At 39.8% G+C, this 21,485-nt stretch overlaps 1 long non-coding RNA gene across 1 annotated transcript; it reads left to right on the top strand.

Moving 5' to 3' along the window:
* Positions 1 to 5,123: 5,123 nt before the first annotated feature.
* On the top strand, positions 5,124 to 7,453 carry LOC148213104 (uncharacterized). Its single transcript, XR_015788481.1, has 3 exons — positions 5,124 to 5,755; positions 5,849 to 5,901; positions 7,094 to 7,453. It is a non-coding gene; the product is annotated as an uncharacterized LOC148213104 (long non-coding RNA).
* Positions 7,454 to 21,485: the final 14,032 nt, after the last annotated feature.

Here is a 21,485-nt window from a genome sequence, read left to right as displayed (position 1 = left end):
GGTGATTCGGTACCTACTAACTCACGCCAAAATACTTGGGTTATGGTTGGGTATCTTCCGAAAACGTTCGAGCTTCTAAGATCGAGTTCGAAAGGCTTTGGGCTTGCTAATCCGATGTCAAAAAGTGATGGGTAACACAAATCAAGGTCCGTGTGGGTGTGGGTCAATGCCAAAATGTATCGGAACGAAGATATCTTCGCGAATCTGCTACTGTTCGCGTCGGATTGCAAAAAGAACGAGTCGCCGGAGCTGCTGTTCATTGGAGACGGCCGTCGGGAGTTGCGTACGTCGTCGGGGTTGAGGCCGTGGCAGCAAGTCGTCGGGGCTGCCGTGGATCTGACTGTTCGTCGCGCGCCGCCACGAGGAGACGCTGCAAGAAGCCGGTGCTAACAGATCTTGGTCGTTGCAGTTCGCCGGAGGAGGAGCCGAAACTTCTCTGTTCGTTTGGGGTTATGCTGAACGCACGCACTAAGCGTGGTAACAATTCTATAGATGCAAGCGCACACCTATCAGAGTAATATAAAATGGATGGAGTATCCAAGTATCGATCCTCAAGGACTTCTAAATAATTTCCAAACTCTAAAGTTTTAAAGAATAGTGAATGTTGAAATGAGTGATTCTTGTAAAATGGGAAGTGGTCACAAATAATGGTTTTGGATTTGGGATTTGGTCTTATAATGGTAAAACCTAGCCCGAATTACTTCAAGTTAGCCAACAAAGAATCAAGGATACGCTAAGGACGATAGGCATTTTACTTTAGGAACCAAAGACTACGCTTTTCACTTGACTTATGTCTAAGCAAGTTCAAAGTCCTAAGACACTCCCTAATATGTCTATTATGAGAGATATCTTAATTTTAGGATGGAAATAGTCGCAACCTCGGGTTAAGGTCCTATGTCTAGGCTACTTAACCGGAACCCTTATGTCTAAGGCGCTCCTCTCCTCGGTTTAACCACTCAACAATGCAAATAAGCAACCTTTTCAGTATTGACTTGTTAAGACTTACAGTGGCCTTCTCTAAATCCTAACTTTTTGGGAAAACATGTTGAGCAATGAATGGAAAGCAAAAACACTACTTCTTAGCAACCCTTTTTAGAAATAAAAGGCTAACTATCCATAACCGGGCTAGAGACGGGAATTTAGAAAGACATATTGAAGAAAATACAGCAAGTAAAATGGTTGAAATTGGAATGCATGTGTGAAAAACAAAAGTTAACTAACGGAGAGTTTTTCTCGGGATTGAGAGCCTCACCCTTCTCTTTCAAGCAAGGGGGAGTGTCACGTGCTCTTTCCTCCAAAAACACAACTCTCTTAACTGAAGATAAAGTAAAGGCAAAGGGAAGATAAGCAAAGTGCTGGATTTTTATATATTTGAATAGGTAGAAAATAACTAAGTACAAACGGAAACAAAACAAAGCTCAATAAAGGAATGTAAAGTGCTCGGGATTTAAAAACCAAAAGCAACTAATGAAAGCAACTCAAAAGTACTTAGAAAGCAACAAAGAAACACTAAAACTGATCAAGAGAAGGAAGCAAGGCTTGATGCATTTGGTGGAGAAGCTGCTGGAATTTATAGCTGTGCAGAATTGGTTAGGTAGGTCCTAAAACGATGATGAATCACCCATTTCCAACTCTTTTGACTGACCAAATCATGCTCAAACTGATAGTGGAACACTTCTTCTACACGTATGCATCGGTTGGAACCACCAAAACGCATTGGAAGACGCGTTTCATTAAGGGCAAAGTTGGAAGAAAAACTGTTTTTCTGCAGGCTTCCCAGGCGCCTGGCGCCTCCCATGTAGGTATTTCCGACTTTTTGCTTCTTTTGATTAATTTCCACTCCCAAATTTTCCTAAAATGTCATAAATATAATATAAGCCAACCACAAACCATAATATATGAATTTTGCATGAATTGGAACTCAAACGACCGAGAAAAATCCGAAACAAAGCTGAAACATAGTAAAAACAGCATCTAAAACCTTCTTTTTACGCATGTAAACAAGCGTAATCATAGCCCTCAAACACTTTAGCCGTGAGTGCTTTCGCAAAATGATCAGAATATTGTGCTCCGAAGCGATCTTTGTGACGGTCACATATCCTCGTTGCACTATCTCCTATATAAGGTGGTACTTCCTTTCGATGTGTTTGCCTCTCTTGTGGCTTCGAGGTTATTTAGAATTTGCCACAACAGCACTGTTATCACAATAAAGTGTGATGGGCAAGTTCATGTTTGAAACGACTTCCAAATCTGTTAAGAACTTTCTAAGCCAAACTACATCTTTTGCTGCTTCACAAGCTGCAACATACTCAGCCTCCATGGTGGAATTTGCGATGCATCCTTGTTTGATGCTTTGTCAAACTACCGCTCCTCCGTTAAGAGTGAATACTGACCCCGACGTGGATTTCTTTAAATCCTTGTCTATTTGGAAGTCAGAGTCAATGTATCCTGTAACGATCAAATCCTTAGAGCCATACACCAGCTTGTGGTCCCTCGTTCTCTTAAAATACTTGAGGATTCCCTTAACAGCAATCGAGTGATCATATCTTGGGTTTGATTAATACGTATTGACCATCCGTACCGCATAGAAAATGTCGGGCCTAGTGCACGACATAGCGTACATCAGACTGCCCACTGATGAAACATAGGGTATACGTCTCATATCCTCAACTTCTTGAGGTGTCTTTGGACATTGTTCCTTAGACAGATCATTTCCATGCCTGAAGAGCAATAAGCCTTTCTTGGAATTCTGCATCGAATATCGAACAAGCACGTCCTAGATATACGTTGCTTGAGACAGGGCTAACGTTTTGTTCTTGCGATCCTTTAGAATTTGGATGCCAAGAACATATTGAGCTTATCCCAAATCCTTCATTTGGAACTCAGTAGCTAGCCACTTTATTTCAGTGAGTTGTCCTACATCATTCCCAATGAGTAGGATATCATTCACATACAACACTAAGAAGGCTACAATGTTGTTGACGATCTTCTTGTATACACAAGGTTGCTCTTAATTGGCTTCTTCAAGTTGCTCTTCTACCTCTCCAAGTGGCCTAGGCTTCTTGGTGTTTTTATGTAACGCCCCGCGTTCTCGGGCATGCTTATTTTAAGATATCATTAGTGCCTTTGAATTTTTTTTCCCAAAGCTGATAATTTTAATTCTTGGATTTTATAATTTTAGAGTTCTAATTTTGGATAAATGAGGATCTAAGTTTAATTTAGATAGTTAAGATAAATTAAGTTTTGAAATTTTGGAGAATGATTTTTAATTAGATCTTAACCCTAAGTTTTGGATTTAGTTCTCTCTTTTGGTTTCTATTATTGGGTTTTAATTTTAAGCTAATATCCAAATCTTTTTTTATAGTGCGTCTCCTTGTTAAAAAAAAAGAAAGAAAAAGAAAAAAAAAGAATAAAATAAAAAGAAGGAAGCCCTAGCTTTCCCTTCTTCCTCCTCCTCTCTTGTTCCCTCTTTGGTGGCCGTCAAACCCCTCCCCCTTTATTTTTCTCCGTCCAGCCCATCTCCTCCCTCCGGTGACGGCAACAGCAGCGACGCTTCCTCAGAACAACGGCGGCATTCCTCAGATACGCGGCGACGACACCTGCAACACGCTCACGAACCCGACCACGCCTCCACGAGCAGTGACACTCCTCGAACCCAGGCGGCGGCGGTTTCCGGTGGGTTTAATGGCGGGGCGACGTACCCTTTCATTTTCTGCAGCGAACCCGCACGAACCCGACCCGGTGACCCGTGCCCAAACCCGCGGCGTCCCTTCCCCCGATCTGTGGCGTTTTCGGGCGCGATTCATCTCTTACGGTGCTGAATCGACACAGGGTTTAGGAGGGTAGCAGTGGGTAAGTAGATGAGGGGCGTGTGCGTGCGTCGATGTATATTAATTGGTTCTCAGTGTGCTGTTTTATGAAGTTTAATATTGATTTTGATACGCTATTATGCTAGGTAACTCTTGTTTGTGTCAGTCTGTATGCTTGGTGTGGTGTTGAATATTCGTCGATGTAATGGTGAAATTTTGTATTGTTGAGCTGCTGAGATTTGTTCTAGAATGATGTCTGTTTATAAAGTGGATTTATCGTGATTATGTTTCTTATGATGTAAGCAGGCTAGTATAGTTTATATAAATGTTTCTTTATGATGCGAGCGTGCTTGTCCGAGTCATATTAATTCCTTATGAGATGTGGTTGTAATAGAAGTATGTTATCGGAACCTGTTCGCAAGATAGGGGTTGTTGGGGAGTTGGCTATGATAAGAAACGTTGGATTTATTGTGGAGCGTGAATGGGTGAGTGTCAAGGCCTCAGGTATAAATGGTCTGGGGCTGATACATCACTAATTGGGTATCGAGGCCTTGGGTAAAATGGTCGAGGGTCGATACACCAATATTGAATAAAGATGAGTGTCGAGGTCTCGGGTATGAATGGTCGAGGGTCGATACGAGGAGTCATTTGAACAAAATACTATTGGGGCCTTGGGTAAAAATGGTCAAGGGCCAATAGATTGTAAAAACATCGAGACATTAGGGATAAATGGTCGAGGGTCGATGTAGTAGTGTCAGGGCTCTGGGTAAAAATGGTCAGAGGCCGACACTACCAACAAAATAGACTTGGAAAGCTAGAATAGCTGAGATGAGCATAGAGGTGCTTGAGGTGTTAGGGAGCCACGTGGTCGGTTGTAACGCCCCGCGTTACTCAGGTTAGCTTACCCTCGAGTTCCGGGACTTCTTTTCTTAGAATATATATAAATATATATTTTTTTATTGATTATTTTATTCATTAGTTATCTTTATTTAACTTAAGTGTGGCATTTCGGTTATTTTGAACTGCTGCAGAATTGGTGGTGAGTTAATTGCGTGTAGTTACTTATTAAATTATTGTTTAGCACGGATTCCGTTTCGTTGGCACTTGTTTTGGGCCGTTGGGCCAATTACGAAATTCTATTATTGGTTTTGAATAAGCTTAAGGAGGTTGTAATAGGATTTAAATGTTTTGATTCGTGAGCTTGGTTTTGTTTAACAACGAGTGATTGGGTAAGTGGGCCTTAAACAAAAGAAAAGTGAAGGAATAACCCAAGCCCATGTGAGTTATATGTTTTAAAACAAAATAACCCTAGCCATCTTATTCTCCTCCCTCTCCTTCTTCCTCCCTTCCCTCTCTTGTTGAAGCCGCTGCCCCCCCCCCCCCATTCGGATTCTCCTTCTCCGACGAAGCAGCACCGACGGCAGCACTTTCTCCGGCAGACAGGAGCAGACGGCGCGACGGACAGCAGCAGGCGGCGCGACTGGCAGCAGCGGAGTGCGACTTCGGGCAGCGGCGGAACACGACGTCAGGCAGCAGCAGGCAGCAGCGGAGCGCGGGTAGGGCAGCAGCAGGCGGCAGCGCGTGGGTGTTGTTTCGTGGTGTTTTTCTCCGATCCGACAAGCTCGAACGACCTCGAACAGCTTAGATCCGTGAAGCTCGGCAATTTTCTTTGACCCACCTTTGTTCGAAGTTAAATTTGGATTACCCACACCCAAACGAAACCGATTTGGGATACCCACACATAAGCAAAGTTGTTTTGTAGTAACGGACATCAGAACGAAGCCGTTGGAAGTCGTGTTGGCACATTTCTCTACTGCAAAAACGTGGACAACAGCGTTTTGGTGGTGTTCGGCAATTACCCTCATCCGTTCGAAGCCAATCTACGCTACCCACACCTTTGCAAGCTAGATCTAAGTTACCCACACCTACACGAAGTCGATTTTGCGGTAATGAGCCCTTTGAACCCTCTTAGAGTTGATTTCGAAGGCTGAACCGTACATATAACTTGCTGTTTTTTTTTCTATTTTTTTTATGCTTAGGTGTGAGATCGACGCAAGACTTAGGGACGTGGTTGTGTAAGTAGCACCAGGGGGTGAGCGCGTGCATTATTTAGCGTTAACGGAATGGTTTTGGTGCTGATTTTTAGTTAGAATAATTTATTTGTGCATGTAGGAATTGTTAGTTTTTGGTTTTGTGAACTTCTAGTGATTTTGTTGAGTTATGTGTTACTGTTTTCATCATTGAACAATTATGAGAAAACATGTTTTTTTTTTCTTCTTATCGTTCGATGTGACTGGTCAATTCTGATTATTGTGGTTGGAAGTAATTGACTCATGACGTTTTGTAAACATGTTGGAAATGAAATGCTCGCGTTGACAGCCTGATAATTAGTTTATATTGTTTTGGTTGTGAGCTGTTGGATTAGTGTTTTGTTTGTTACAATGAAAAGCATGCTGGGGGATTGTGCTGTGAATTGAAATGTGGGAAACTTATTTGTAGGTGGTCTTGGGAGGACTAGTGGGAATGGCGAAAAGTGAAGGGACGGGTTGGCAGTTCGTTAATCTATGGGTTGTCTGAATTGAAAATGCTTATTAATCGTTTGGTTATTCAAAGCCTTGAGTGGTTGCCTTGGGAATAAATGGCAAGGCCGCACGTCAGGTTTCTGTAGAGGAGTATTGGGGTCTTGGGAATAAATGTCAATGACCAATACGCTGGGTAGTCATCGGTACCTTGGGGATAAATGTCAAGGACTGGTGCACAGTTCAAGGCCTTAGGGATAAATGGCAAGATCGAACATCAAGTTTCTGTAGAGGAGTATTGTGGCCTTGGGGATAAATGTTAAGGGCCAATGCGACTCGAAGAGTTAGGCTTGAAGGACTAACGTAGAGTGGTGCTTGTGAGTAGCAGTTCCAGGCCTTGAGGATAAATGGCAAGGTCGAACATCAAGCATTGTAAAGGGAGGTCGGTATCTTGGGGATAAATTTCGAGAGCCGTTATGCCTCGAAGAGTTAGACTTGGAGTACCAACATGGGGTGTAGAGAGAGTGTTAGCTCAAGTGGGGCAAAGGCTAGTGAGTCGGGTGGTTGAAGTCCCGGAAGTCCCGACAATTGATTGTTTGTATGGAAATGTTAATCTATTGTTATTATCCTCCGCTGCCTATTTAATTGTCTTGCTATTGTTTTTTTTATATGGTTGTGAGTGCGAGCATGTTGTTGTGTTTAGTTAGGAAGGTCTACTTACAGAGTATTTTATGTACTCACCCCCCTCTTCCTTAATTATTTCAGGTGTGAACAGGGCCGACCGTTGTGATGACGTGGAGGGGGCTTGACCGAGGAGGGATCACTAGACGAGTCAGTTATAATAGAGGGAAATGTCGTTCGTTACGTGTAGCATTAGAATTTATTCCTATGGAGATACTAGGCATTGTGTTGACCCAAGGGACGTTTTTGTTCTCTTTTTAGAATTTTTGTTTTACGGATGTTATTGCTATACGCGCCACTGTTGTTCGTTGGATTTTTAGGTAAACGATTGTTTTTTTTTATTTAAGATTCCTAGCCACTGAGGCGGACATGAAATGTTTTATTTTGGAATTGTCCACGGAGGGCGATTGTTCGACAATCTATAAGATTGGTATTTTTGGTGAATTGATGGGAGTTCAAGCTTTATTTTACTTAATTATTTCACAGGGAGTTAGTCATCTCGTGTTTAGAGATAATATTAGATAGGTGGTTTAGTTAACGTTACCTAGAAGAGTGTAAAACGTTTTGGGGCGTTACATCGGTAGTTGAATCGTACATGGTTGTGGTTAGCACCGGGTCCTATAGAGTGTGTTTATGTTTGATTGTATAATGTAATGAAGAGCATGTCTATGAATGTTTCCTGATTTTTGAGCATGATGCTTGTTTGTGGTTGTTGAGGGCTACTTACTGAGTATAATTTTATATATTCACCCCCCCCCCCCCCCCCCCCCCGTAATTATTGTTTCAGGCGGGGATTTTGTTGACGACCATGGTGATGATGCGGAGGAGACATGACGAGAGAGGACCATAGGCTGCACAGTTACTTTTGCTTAGCTTAGGTTTAGATGGTTTATGCTTTATTGTTTTGGGTAACAAACCACTTGTTCCTATATGATTATTGGGAGTTTCCCACCTGTTGTTTATCTTGACTCAGGATAGGTGTTTCTTTTAGTTTTCTTCCATTCATTGAGTTTGCTTAGTTGGAATAATGGATTTGCCTTGTGGAGTTGTCCACGGAGGACGATTGAATGATAATTTATAGGATTGATATTTTTTTTCATTTTCGGTGAATTGATGAGAGTTGAAGCTTTATACTATTTAATTATTTCACAGGGAGTTAGTTATCTCGTGTTTTAGAGATAAGATTAAAGAGGTGGTGTAATTAATGCTACCTAAAAGAGTGTAAAATGTTCTGGGGCGTTACATTTTAGATGGACGAGCCTCAGGTGCTTTTTAGGCGGCCAAGCATGATACAGCGGCCCGGATGCGAGGTCTCGAAATTCGTACTCTTTTTTTTCTTCAAAACTTTGGTCAAACATACCTATTCTTCTGAGTTATTTGCATCAACAATGAAATTTAGATCAAGAACATTTATACTTGAAAAAAAAGGGGACACACCTTTTGAATAAGAGGAAGATAACTTCTCCATCGCTTCATTTGGGACATCCACAAGGTCGGATGTTCTTTCTTGCAGTTAAACAGGGGCGTCCTTTTCATCTTGCTGTACTCATGCACCAGAGTATGCATACGAACTTCAAACTATGAAATATCATCCTGTCCTTCTCCGTCCTCATAGTCTTCTCAATCGACTTCTTGGGGTAAATCTCCAATATCCTTATCATCTCAAATAACATCCAACCTACCCTGAGATTCCAGGTTGTTTCCATCATCCTCCAATTGATTTTCTCCTACTGCTTCATTCAAGGCTACCAAATTTTCAACGTTTTTTTACTTCGTCTTTTCCCGTTCTAATTCATAAAAAACTAAAGGATTTTTAGTCAAAATGAGATATGGAAATTTTGGAGGTGAAATACCTTCGAGTGTGGCTGGTGGGGTGTTCCAGTCAAAACTAATTTGTTCCTACCCTTTTATACCAACATTAACAGCAATAGAGGGTGGGGGTGGAATGGGTAACTCTAAATATTGAGATACAGGGTTGTTTTGAGGGAAATCTAACCTATGACGATTATTTGTATCACCTGATGCAATTTGTATTCCTTCACTCAATTTTCTCAAATTTTCCATAAATCTTTGCCATTAATCGTAATCTCTCTTTTCTTATTTTCAATATCAATATTCTCATTAATCCTAGCAATATTAGCTTCTAAATTCTTATTTCCATAATTTTTACCACCCATAGATTGATTCTTTCTAAGGTAGACCCTTTCGATCTCTTCTAATCGCCTTTCATCATAATCGCACTCATTAACCCGAACAACATTAATTTCTAAATCCCATTTTTCATAACTTTAACTATTAATTGATGGTTTCTTTCCAGTTGACGTTGTCAACATTTCCTAAAATTTCTTTCTTTGTGGGACTAACTTTTCTAACTCTGTCCGGTGGTTCAATATGGATGACCTAGTAGCCATCTTCCTTCTTCTATGCCGACAGATGTCCAAGAGGTTGTATTGCTTATGCATATGTTGCTATTACGCGGGTATGAATATTTAATCTCTATTCATAGATCATTATTCAAGATTTTGGTATCTTTACGCAATGCAACATAAATTTGAATCTCTTGAAAAGTTCAGAGAGTATAAGACTGAAGTTGAAAATTCATTAGGTAAGTCCATTAAAAAACTTTGATCAAATTGTGGTGGTGAGTACATGGACTTCAGATTTCAAGACTATATGATAGAACACGTAATCGATTTCCAACTCTGAGCACTCGGTACACCACAACAAAATAGTGTGTCAGAAAGGAGAAACATAATCCTGCTAGACATGGTTCGGTCAATGATGAGCTATACTCAATTACTTGACTCGTTTTGGGTTATGCAGATGACACTGCAATTTATATCCTAAACAATGTTCCATTAAATCGTATTTCTTAAATACCATTTGAACTTTGGAGGTCGTAAACCTAGTTTAAGATGTTGGATGTGTTTCCCTAAACTCGTAGTTTGTATTTTGTGTAAAAACAAATGTATATTCAATAAATTTTTATTCAATAAATTTGTTGTTGAATTCATAGCATTGCATTGTCCAAAATCCAATAAACTAAACATCCGAGGTTATTTTAGTGTAACCGGGACAGTATATGTACTGGGTATATATTTGATATACCCCTGATATATGAGGTATATATTTGATATAGCTTGATATACAAGTGGATAATGTCCCGTGAATAACCTAAAGGGTCTATAGTATATGGATAAGGCTGGGTATCTTATCTTGGCAACACTATGGATACGGCCCACTCTGTAAAGGTTACAGACGACTCGATCCAGGTCGTTCGTGTGGAGACATGCGAGTAGGGGTATCCTATACAATGCGTTTGTATAAGACCGGACCACGAAATAGCCAATCTTTAGATATAACACCGTTAACTAATAGATTGCTATTTCTTAGGATGACCATGCAACTCATTCTCAATCCTGAGTGAGTTATGGACTTCCGCCCGTGAGGGCTCGTCCTTTGATCTGTATGGGTGAGAGTGGCTCAAGTTGCCTACTCAACATTCCTACCATTTTGGAGACGAGACCGAGTGGGGAGCTGGGAACATAACTTCACAAGATGGAATTCACTTCTCTCCGACTTTAAGGGAGTAGATGAGTGTTCCCTTAAATGCTGACTCCGGGACTTGAACAAGGGGCCCCACCCTCTCATTGGCCTGAGAGGGACATCTAGTTCTTAGTCGGACCATAACCGGGTTGTTCATTAGAGGAGAAGTGGTATTTAAGGAGTAAGATGTAACTCAGAGGTAAAACGGTAATTTGACCCAACTTGAGTTACGAGCACTCGTGAAGGATTGACTCGTCATTAATGGTCGTATATCCATAGACACGAAAACATTCTGCAGTGAGAATAGTGCAACTGCGGGTCTTTAGTGGAATGACCCGTAGTTAACGAATCTTGATTAACTCGGCCAATGAGTTTGACCGATTAATCTTGCATCATTGGAGCTTCTGATCTGTAGGTCCATTAGGTCCCCTTGCTAGCTCATAACGGGTAAAACGAGGATCAAGTTTTTGGAAGAATTTGAATTGTTCAAATTACTTAAGGTATTATATGTATATTGATACATTATAATATATAGTTAATTATAAATTAAAACTATATATTATGAGAGAAATTTTTTGAATGAGATTCAAATAAAATTAATAAGAATAAGATTCATATTAAAACTATAGGTTAAAAATAATGTGCATAAGATGTACATTAGAACTATAGGTTATACGAGAGAAATGTTTTAGAATATGATTCTATTCATCTGATAAATAATTAAGGGTTAATTATTTATATATATATATATATTAATTATTATTTAGATTAATAATTAATTAACATTTATTAATTAATATGATTAATTAATTAATTATATATATATTAATTATTAATATTAATATTAATATTTAACTCCCCTGCATTATTGCAGGGGAGTGGGGGAGTTATGTGGTTTTCTCCAAAAGCCTGCAATGGTTACAGAACGAAAACAAAAAAGAGGCAAAACTTCCATTTTTTTTCTCTCGATCAAGCTCTCTCAATCAAACTATCCCTTTCGTTCCAAAGAAACGCTCCCACAAGCGTTTTCTCGAAACCCAAGAGGATAGCAAGGAAGATCGTTTGGTGGTGTTCATTGGGAAAAAGTTGAAGAAACGTTCTTCAAAGGTAATAATTTTCCCCCTGTTTTTCCTTCTTGCACATTTTGATTTTGTTACCCAAATATCACGATCAACGGTCCGCTTCCGCTCTTGGATTCAAAGTATATATAACATACTTTCCTCTCTCTATCACGTTCTCCTTTATATTCACACTGTGAGTTCCATGCTCGGCCTCGTGTCGCCCTGGGCGCGGCCTCCCTACAGAAGGTGTTTGCATGGTTTAATATTGAGGTGAATAGAGATAGTATTTATAGTAAGTGGGAGAAGGACGTGTGACAACATATCCTGCCGTCTCCGCCATTGGTTTGCACCTTGAGGTTTCATACATGACCTTCGTGTCGTCCTGGAGCGACCATCTCTACGGAGGGTTCATTGTATGGAATCAAAACAAAGGCAAACTCCAGAAATGGATAAGGGTCTCTTAGGTTTTGCACCAATATTTTCCTTCCGTACGGCTGTATTATTGGGGTGGATCTTTGAGGTACGAAAATGACGGGTCACACTTCTGGGGAGTTGTTAAGTTAGTTAGCAATTTCCTAACCAAACAAACGATGACTAAAGTTTATAGGAATAAGAGTTATTTTGGTGCAAAATTTAGTTGAGAACGTCTCAATTCAGTGAAGGAGTACCTGTTTGCCCGACGGTAGCTATTGCTCTAAATCACTGAAGCGTCGTTGCAAAACAATTTTGTTAGGGTGCTTGATTTTGCTAAAATTTGATTGGGTTTAAAGGCTAATGCATATTTCAATGCAGTGTGATCAGTGTGGATTATCACTTTTGCTACCATCAGGTAGACTCTAAACTTCTCAAATGCGAATACCACCGCAAGGAACTCGTTCTCTATAATGGTATAGTGAAATTGAGCCTTTATCAGTGTCTTGTTGGCATAATAGATTGGGTGTGATGCTTTATCTTTCTTTTTCGCAACACTACTCGTACGGCAAACTCACTGGCATCTCACATTAGTTCAAATGGAAGCTTCCATTATGGGCTTGCATGATTGGGGCGTGGGTGAGCGCATACACCAGTTCATCAAATGCTTGCAAACGGTAAGAAGAAAAGTAAAAAAAAAAAAACCTATTGTTTTCTATCAAAGAACATAACGGTTTTGAAAATTTAGAAAAATCCTTTATAAAGCGTCGGTAGAGCCCTCGTGGCCTAGGAAGCTTTGGACTCCCTTTACATTAGCTGGCGACAACAACTGCTCAATGACTTATACTTTGGCCTTATTCATTTTCAATTAGTTTTTCAAGACTCGGTGCCCCAGCAATATGCCGTTTTGTACCATGAACTGGCACTTTTCCCAATTGATCAATAGGTTGGTTTATTCACAACGCTGCAGCACCCATTGAAGATTTCATAAACAATCATTAAAGCTTGCCCCGAATACCAAAAAGTTGTCCATGAAGACTTCGACCACGGACTCGACTAGATCCGAGAAGATGACCATCATACAGTGCTGAAATGTGGCTGAAGTATTGCACAGACCGAACAACATCCTGTTAAAGGTGAAAGTTCAATAAGGAGGTAAAGGTTGTCTTGTGTTAATCTTTAGGTGCAATAGTGATCTAGTTGTAGCCATTGTATCCATTAAGGAAACAGTAATACTCCTGCCCAACTAATTTTTCCAACATCTGGTCCATGAAAGGCAAAGGGAAATGGTCCTTTATTGTAGCTTTATTAATATTCTAGTAGTCCATACATATTCTCCAGCCTGTAACTATTCGAGTGGGGATTAGCTCATTTTTTGAATTCTCAACCACTGTCATTCCCTTATTTGGAACACATTGTGCTTGACTGACCCATTCACTATCTGAGATCGGGTATATAATCACAACATCCAGCCACTTAATTATCTTATTTTTTTCGCAACTTATTTCATTGCAGGTTTAGCCTATAATGTGGTTCCACTGAATTCTTTCAATATTCTTCAAAAGAATTTTATGCATGCAATAACTAAGGCTTATCCCCTTAATATGTGCGATTGTCCAGCCTACGGCTCTTCGGTGTTCCCCCAGCACTGCCAGCAACTCGTTTTTTTCCTTAGACGGATTTGCGACAATAATGATTGGTAACATGTTGGACGTACCGAGGTAGGTGTACTTTAAATATTGCGGAATATCTTTTAGTTCTAGTTCATGTGGCTTATTAACAAGTTGTTTCAACTACATTCGGTCAACATCCTCTAATTCCAAACTCTCGTGAACTCTGGACCATAATTTTGCTAACTCCATTTCGCAGTCCACATAGAAAATTTCTTGGAAAATTTCATCTGCTTGCTCCATCATATTATTCAATCAAGTGTTCCGATGCTACAACATGGTTTCCACACTAAGCGTCGCCATTGCATCTTCATCTAGCACTCGCAATACCATACATTCCTCAGCATCCAAAGGGTATTTCATGGAATCATATAATGAAAATTTAATTTCTTGGTCATGCACCCTCATAGTGGCCTGCTGATTCTGTCCTGAAAATCCTGGTGGATATTGTGTTTTCTAAGGATATACTTGAGCATTACTTGTTCCCACACTGTGTCCTTCTTCGTTTCCTCCCCAACTAAAGTTAGGATGATTTATCCAACTTGGATTGTATGTGTTCCTATATACATGATTTCTATTATGCTGCGGTTTGCCCAAATAAAACACCAAAGCATGATTGCCTCGACAATTCTCAAACTCGTGCTTACGTTCACAACATGGGCATAGAGCACTTTGTACAGCATTCACCTTAGCTTTGGAGGCTCCAGCCTCACTTGCATTAGCATTTTTCGTAACTATATTAGCCAACCATGACATCTTCGAATTGAAGTATGCTACCAGATCATTTGCCACCAGGCCTCTCAAATTTGTTGAAGAAGCAACCCTACATTTCGACCATTCATGCTTGTTGCGTAAAATTCGCTATAAGATGTCGAATGCTTCCTCATACGACTTTGACAATAAGCCCCATTCACCAAGTTGTCTATCACCAGCTGAGTTGCCTCGTTCAGCACATTATAATAAGTTTCTATTTGCATATAACACGGTATTCCATGATGAGGACACTTTTGAAGCAACCCTTTATTCACTTGAAGATTATCTCGGGAGCTGCTGAAAATTATTGATTTTGCTCCGTAGCTCGATGTTATTGGAAGGTAAGAAATATTGCATCAAATTATTTTCTGCTAAATCGGTCCATAGTGTGATCGATTCAGCTAGTAGGGAATCCAACCATGCTCTAACGGTATCCCTTAAAGAGTAAGGGAATAATTTTAAACGAATAGCCTCCTTACTTACTCCTTATACTTTAAATGAACCTGCCACTTGCATGAACTATCGCAGATGCCAATGAGAATCTTTTGATGCCAGTCCATGGAATGGTCCCACAGCCTGAAGCATTTGAAACATTGCTGGCTTCAACTAAAATCTATCAGCTTCAATTATAAGATCTGCTATCACATAATTGAAGTCATAAACGGCAGGAGCAACATAAGCTCTAATTTCATGCTCTGTGTCATATGCTAGCAGGACAACGTTCAAGGGAGGGACTGGGACGACAACTTCAGCTCTAACCCCTTATATCCTCTCCAGTTCCTATTTTGGTCGAACTGATGCGTCTGAATTCATGGCTACTCCTCTACATTGTATTTGTTGTTCCGTCTTTCTTCATCTTAATGTGCGCTCAGGTTCTTGGTCGAATGCAAATTAAATTGTAGGAAAATCGTTCATCCACTGCACAGCCTACGTGCAACACATAAATAAAGGGATTCCTTAAGCACCGTATTTCGAAATAACAAACCCAATTTTTATGAATTCTATATCCCCAGCAACGACGCCAAAAACTAGTTCGATTTCCTCAACACTAGGAAATATAGTGCAAGTATACACTAATTTATCAGTTGTAGTATTTAAACAAGGTCGTCTCGTTGAGGAAATAGGTTACAAATGGATGCAGTAATTTTGAAATACCAAAAGTAAAAATAAACGATGCTTTGACTTTGTTTTGTGAACTCTGAAATGCATAAAAATAAACAACAAACAATAGAGAAAATTTCTAATCATACTCAAGAGCATCCAATCAGAAAACACAAAAATGATGTGAAATTACGACTTGTTAGTAAATCGGGGAGGTGATTTCCACTTGCTCTTTCTCCCCAAAAATTGCTATATAAAATTACTTTAAAACGCTGATTGCCCGATATTCACGGCTCTCTCCCGAGATACCGAACACATGCTTTAACCCGACTCTCATCGTGACTAAAACAAGAAATACAACCAATATTTAGGCACTATAGGGTGGACCCCATCCTTGAGTATTCACATTCCCACTGCACAAGGGGAGAACTGGAACTAACGTAACTAAATCCACTCAGCTAAATTCAATCATTCCTACATGAACAATCCATTATTAAGCATAAATTATTAAAACTGAGGAATTTAGGAATTGTAGCAGCTTGGGGGCCCACTCAATGCATTCTCACATTTTTCTTAGGTTTATTGATAAGGACCATCACATTTACACAACATAAAATGCCCACAAACGCCTATGAAACACTTTCTAATTGAGAGTTATCAATAGCATCTGAGCGGGAGCCCTGACCAACTCTTATACTCGGGAAAGTGCCTTAAAAAATCGAGTATCCAAAGGCCTGCTTACAGCAAATGATATGCCACGTGGGCGGTCTGGACTCGGGGGCAGCCGTGAAACTTTGAGTGTTCATATAAGGGAATGATATTGTCCAATTAGGCGCACTGGTTGACTACCCAACTTGGGAAAGTGTCGTGGATCATCAGGTCTCCATAGTCTTGCTCACGGCTGAGCAAATCCATGTATGCGATCTGGTCTTATGGGCAGCCTTGGAACTTTCAGTGTTCCGATAAGGCAATGATAGCATCCGAGCGGGAGCCCTAACCGACTAATGTACTCGGGAAAGTGACTTGGAACATCGGGTCTCTAGAAGCTAGCTCACGTTTGAGTAGATGATACGTAGGCAGTATGGACTCAGAGGAGCCTTGGAACTTTGAGCGTTCATGCAAGGCAACGACAGCGTCCGAGTGGGATGGTCAACACCTCTACTCAAGAAAGTGCATTGGAACATCGAGTCTTTAAAGGTTTGCGCACGGCCGAGCACATTCATCGTAGGTAGTTTGGACTCAAGGGCAACCTTTGTGTTAGGGTTGACTTTTTACTATAGAAATGTGAGTCAGTACGCATGTTTAACCATCAAAATTATCCCTTTTCCATCATGATTAGCTAAAGAGGTTTGCATATTCTCAAAGTAGAACATGCATAAATCATTTATGGATAATATGCAATATATGGTACCTTCGCAAAAATGTGAGAAAAACGTGGTCAAAGTTGGAAGAAAATCGTAAGATAATGTTTTGCGGGAAAAGCGCCTGGAGCTTTTTGGCATGGTCAAACCTCTGAAATGTGCGTTTCACTCAATGATGGGTAAGGGAGTCATTTCTAGCATGTTTCAATGAAGCCAAAATCGTGAGTCCAAGTCAAGAAGAGGTGGTTTGGAGAATCTCAACTCATTTCCTACTAAACATAGGCCCTATGACTCATTAATGAAAACGAGTTGATAATTACTTTCTAGGATTGTAATCACACATAGAAATATGATTATAGGTTATCCTAGCCTCTGCATCAACCAAAAGCAGTTTGTGAAAGAGTATAACTCATATTCCCAAGTTAACTAGACTGTAGCTGGCGCATTTCTCCAAAGTGTGTATCTTTTATATTTTTCCATCAAAACTAAGGTAAGAGGAAAGGAGGTTTAGTTTTATAAAATTGTTTGATATTTGAAACTCTAAACAACAACATTTTATCACTACTTTCTTCATAAACCATAGTTGCATTTTGAACCATTCAATTCTTTAAACCCGTTTTAAAAAGCACATGCCCTTAATGAATCGACCTTTGATTATTCCCAAGTATTACTTGTGACCGTGTATGCTTGCACGTGTCTCTTATATTTAAAGGTAAATAAAGTCCCAACAAGTCTTTTGCACTGTTGCTGGGACTTATTTTCAAAATCATTTTTTCTTTCAAGTGAATTGTTTCATTTTGTGATTGTTGCATACCTATGTCTTGATACTTAATTGTTATATCTAACTTTTGAGGGAGTTGTGTATGAGCACAAGGTCCAGAAATTGAAATAACCCTTAAAATGAGAAAACGTGAACAGATGTTAAGAAAAGAGAGAGAAAATCAAAAAGAGAAAGAAGTTCAAGAAGTTGTAGAAGTTTAAGAAGTCGAAGAAGAGACCATCCAGATGAATTGAAATCCACCTCCTCCACGAGATCCTCCACTTCCACAATATCCACCTGTGAACGAAGATATGGATGGTGAAGGAGGAAACCGAGGAGGAGAAGTTCTTAATCTGATCCTTTTAGCTGATAACTGAGATGTAGCCATATAGAACTATGTCACTCATACGTTCAATAACTTAAATTCAGGGATAAGTAATCCTTTACAACAAGCTGCATAGCTGGAGCTTAAGCCGGTCATGTTCCAGATGGTGCAGAAGATGGGCCAGTTTGCAGGATTGACAAACGAAGATCCTTATTCCCATCTCAAATCTAATGCATTTCAACTTCCTAGTGTCTCTGAAGATCCACTAGGACTAAATTTGTTTCCTTATTCTCTTTAGGACAATGCAAAGACTTGGCTAAATGCACTGAAACTAGATTCTATGACCACTGGGGCGGAACTGACGGATAAGTTTTTGGCAAAGTACCATACTTTGACTAGGAACACAGATCTTAAAAAAGACATTGTGTCTTTTCGACAAAATGAGAACGAAACAGTTCAAGAAGCTTCGGAGCATTTTAAAAAGTTACTTAGGAGATGTCGGAGTCATGGATTGCCTGCATGTGCGCATATTGAGCAATTCTATAGGGGATTGGATCGTCCATCGAGAATAATGTTGAATGCCACAACCAATGCTTCATTGTTAGAGAAGTTAGTTAATGAAATCGTTGAAACAACTTTAATACAAGCCCAAATGATAGCTATGAATGAGATGTTGAAACAACTGACAATGGAGAAGGACACCAAAACCGCTACTTTAGCAGCGATTATTGAACAATCTCTTGTTTTACAAATTTCTTATACATCTTGTGTTTATTGTGGTGATAACCACTTGTATGAAAACTATCCAGCTAATCCAGTGGAACTTCAATTCATATTCAAACGCATACAACCCTTGATGAAGGCACCATCCAAACTTGTCTTGGAGTAACCAAGGAAGAGCCAGTAGCAGTGCAAAAGCACGAGCTCAACAATTTAAGCAAAACGACACTCCTTCTTGTTTTCCCACTCAACCTGCATTGCCACCACAACATTACAACCAACAAAGAGTGCAGAACTATAGTCAGCAAAGTGGTAACAATGGGAGTTTGGAGGCCATGATGAAATAATACATGACAAGGACTGACGCTGCAATGAGAAACTTGGAGATGCAAGTGGGGCATATAGCGAACGAACATATGTTTATACCTCAAGGTACATTGCCAGGAAACACAGAAAATCCTAAGCGAGATCGAGATGGTAAAGAGAAATGTAAGGCAGTCATCACAAGAAGCAGACTGAGTTATGATGGACCAACACGTGCAGATGAAAGAATCGATGTAGCTACACCCGTACCTGCATCCGTCCCTAACACACACCCAGGAGAGAAAGTAGAACTCGTAAGCTCGTTTGAGAAAGGTAAGAAGGTCGACAAAGGTATGCAAGTAGTGCACTACACTACTCCACGGGTCGGTAATGTTAAAATTCATCTACCTTTCCCCCAAAGGTTAGTTAAAGAATCAATATAGTAATTTTATGTTCTTTGAAATACTGAAACAGATGCATATAAATATCCCTCTCATAGATGTTTTAGAGCATATGTCTAACTACATCAAGTTTTTAAAAGATATCGTTTCTACGCGTAATAAATTAGGTGAGCATGAAACGGTAGCCTTAAGAAAGTGTAGTAGTGATGCTTTTGGGAATCCATTGCCTGTCAAATTTAAGGATCCAGGTAGTTTCACTATCCCTTGCTCGATAGATGGTAAGAATTTAGGAAGAGCATTGTGCGACGTAGGAGCAAGCATTAATCTTATGCATCATTTTGTCTTTACATAGTTAAAAATAGGAGAAGCTTGTCCCACTATTGTAGCTTTGTAACTAGCTGATAGGTCCATAAAGAAACCGGAAGGAAAAATATAAGATGTTATTGTTAAAGTCTATAAGTTTATTTTTTCCGCCGATTTCATTATTTTGGATTGTGAAGCAGATATTGAGGTGGCTGATAAGCGCCAAGGTTGCTCGGGTTTACAAAGCTAGAGGTCCTTCTAAGATCCTTGCAAACATTCACAAAAACGACTAACTTACCGAATGATTTCAACCAAGAGTAAGGTTAGAAGATGAATCACTCTTAGATCGGACTTAGAATCTACGATGGTCACTCCTAGATCCTAAGACGACTCACTCCAGAAATAGCTTGATCGAGACTAATCCAATGAATCAGTTTAACATCAAACCTAAAGCAAGATTTGAAAGAAGCAACAACAAATGTGTTAAGGAACAAAAGTACTTGAATTCCAATATGTTTAATCTTAAGTTCTCCCCATAACAAGAGCATTACAAGCCTTTAAATAGGCCAAATGGTCGTTCAACATAAGAACACCAAAAGTTTTTCAAAATACTACTTAATGCAAATTGTAGAAAATAAGACATGCAAATTAAAACTTGATTGCACATCATTCTAGACACTTAAATGCGGATCAGAAAACATAGTCACGCTTCAAATGGTCTTATATATGTGCTGTAGGAGGCGCTTCACATTTGGATGACATTTGACAAGCTTTGACTTCACAAACTCCCAAGGGGTGCAATCTGCCAAGGCACCTGTTCACAATTATGCACACATTTTTTGTCCTCCGTGCCATCTCTCAAAATAGACAACTTTTTCCGTGCCATCTTTGCTCCATTCTCTTCTTGATTCATTGAAGTGACATTATGAACAAATTTGGGCTAAAAAATCTTTGTTGATTATTGTGCATTAACAAGCTTTTGAAGGTGCAGTGTGAAAGCCTCTTGAATCTTCTTGTCTTGCTTCTTGTAATTGCTCCTTTGGTGCATGTAATTGGTCGCAAATGGATTCGTATCAGTGGCAATCATTATTGGGAGGCGGTTTTAGCAACCGATGACATTATATTCAATGTTACAAAATGAGAGATAACCATAGAGGTCAACAATGAACAAGTCACATTCAACGTCCTTGATGCGATGCGTCTCCCATATGAAGTCGTTGAGTGCTCTGCAATAGGGACAACTATGGAGGAACTCCAAGAAATGATTGTGGAGGACTTAGAAGCATATTTGGAGGTTGCGTAAAAAGAAGGCAAAATTGTGCAAGCACAATTTTGGCAAAAATTGAGACGTTCGAGTTCTTGCAACCAACGACGGCTATTTGAAATCCATGCAGCCTTCCATTGTTAAACCTCCATAATTGGAAAAGAAACGCACGCCCTCTCACTTAAAATATGCATATTTGGGTTAAAATGATACTTTGACGGTTATCCTTTCTTCGTATTTGATTAATGAACATGAATCATTTCTTTTTAAGGTATTATCTAAGTACAACCAGGCTATTGGATGGACCATAGCGGACATAAGAGGAATTAGCCCCAGGTTTTGAATGCACAAAATCATATTGGTAGAAGGAGCCACAAATTCTATTGAGAGTCAAATGAGGCTGAAGCTCAAAATGAAAGAGGTCATAAAAAAGGAGATAATAAAATGGTTAGATGGTGGGGTGATCTACTCCATTTCAGATAGCAGCTAGATTCGCC

This window comes from Momordica charantia (genome assembly GCF_013281855.1).
Source record: "Momordica charantia cultivar OHB3-1 chromosome 1 unlocalized genomic scaffold, Mcharantia_2.0 BLBB01000001.1, whole genome shotgun sequence".
NCBI classification, from domain to species: domain Eukaryota; kingdom Viridiplantae; phylum Streptophyta; class Magnoliopsida; order Cucurbitales; family Cucurbitaceae; genus Momordica; species Momordica charantia.
The sequence above is the reverse complement of the archived record's forward strand: the minus strand, read 5'-3'. Positions and strand labels throughout refer to the sequence as shown.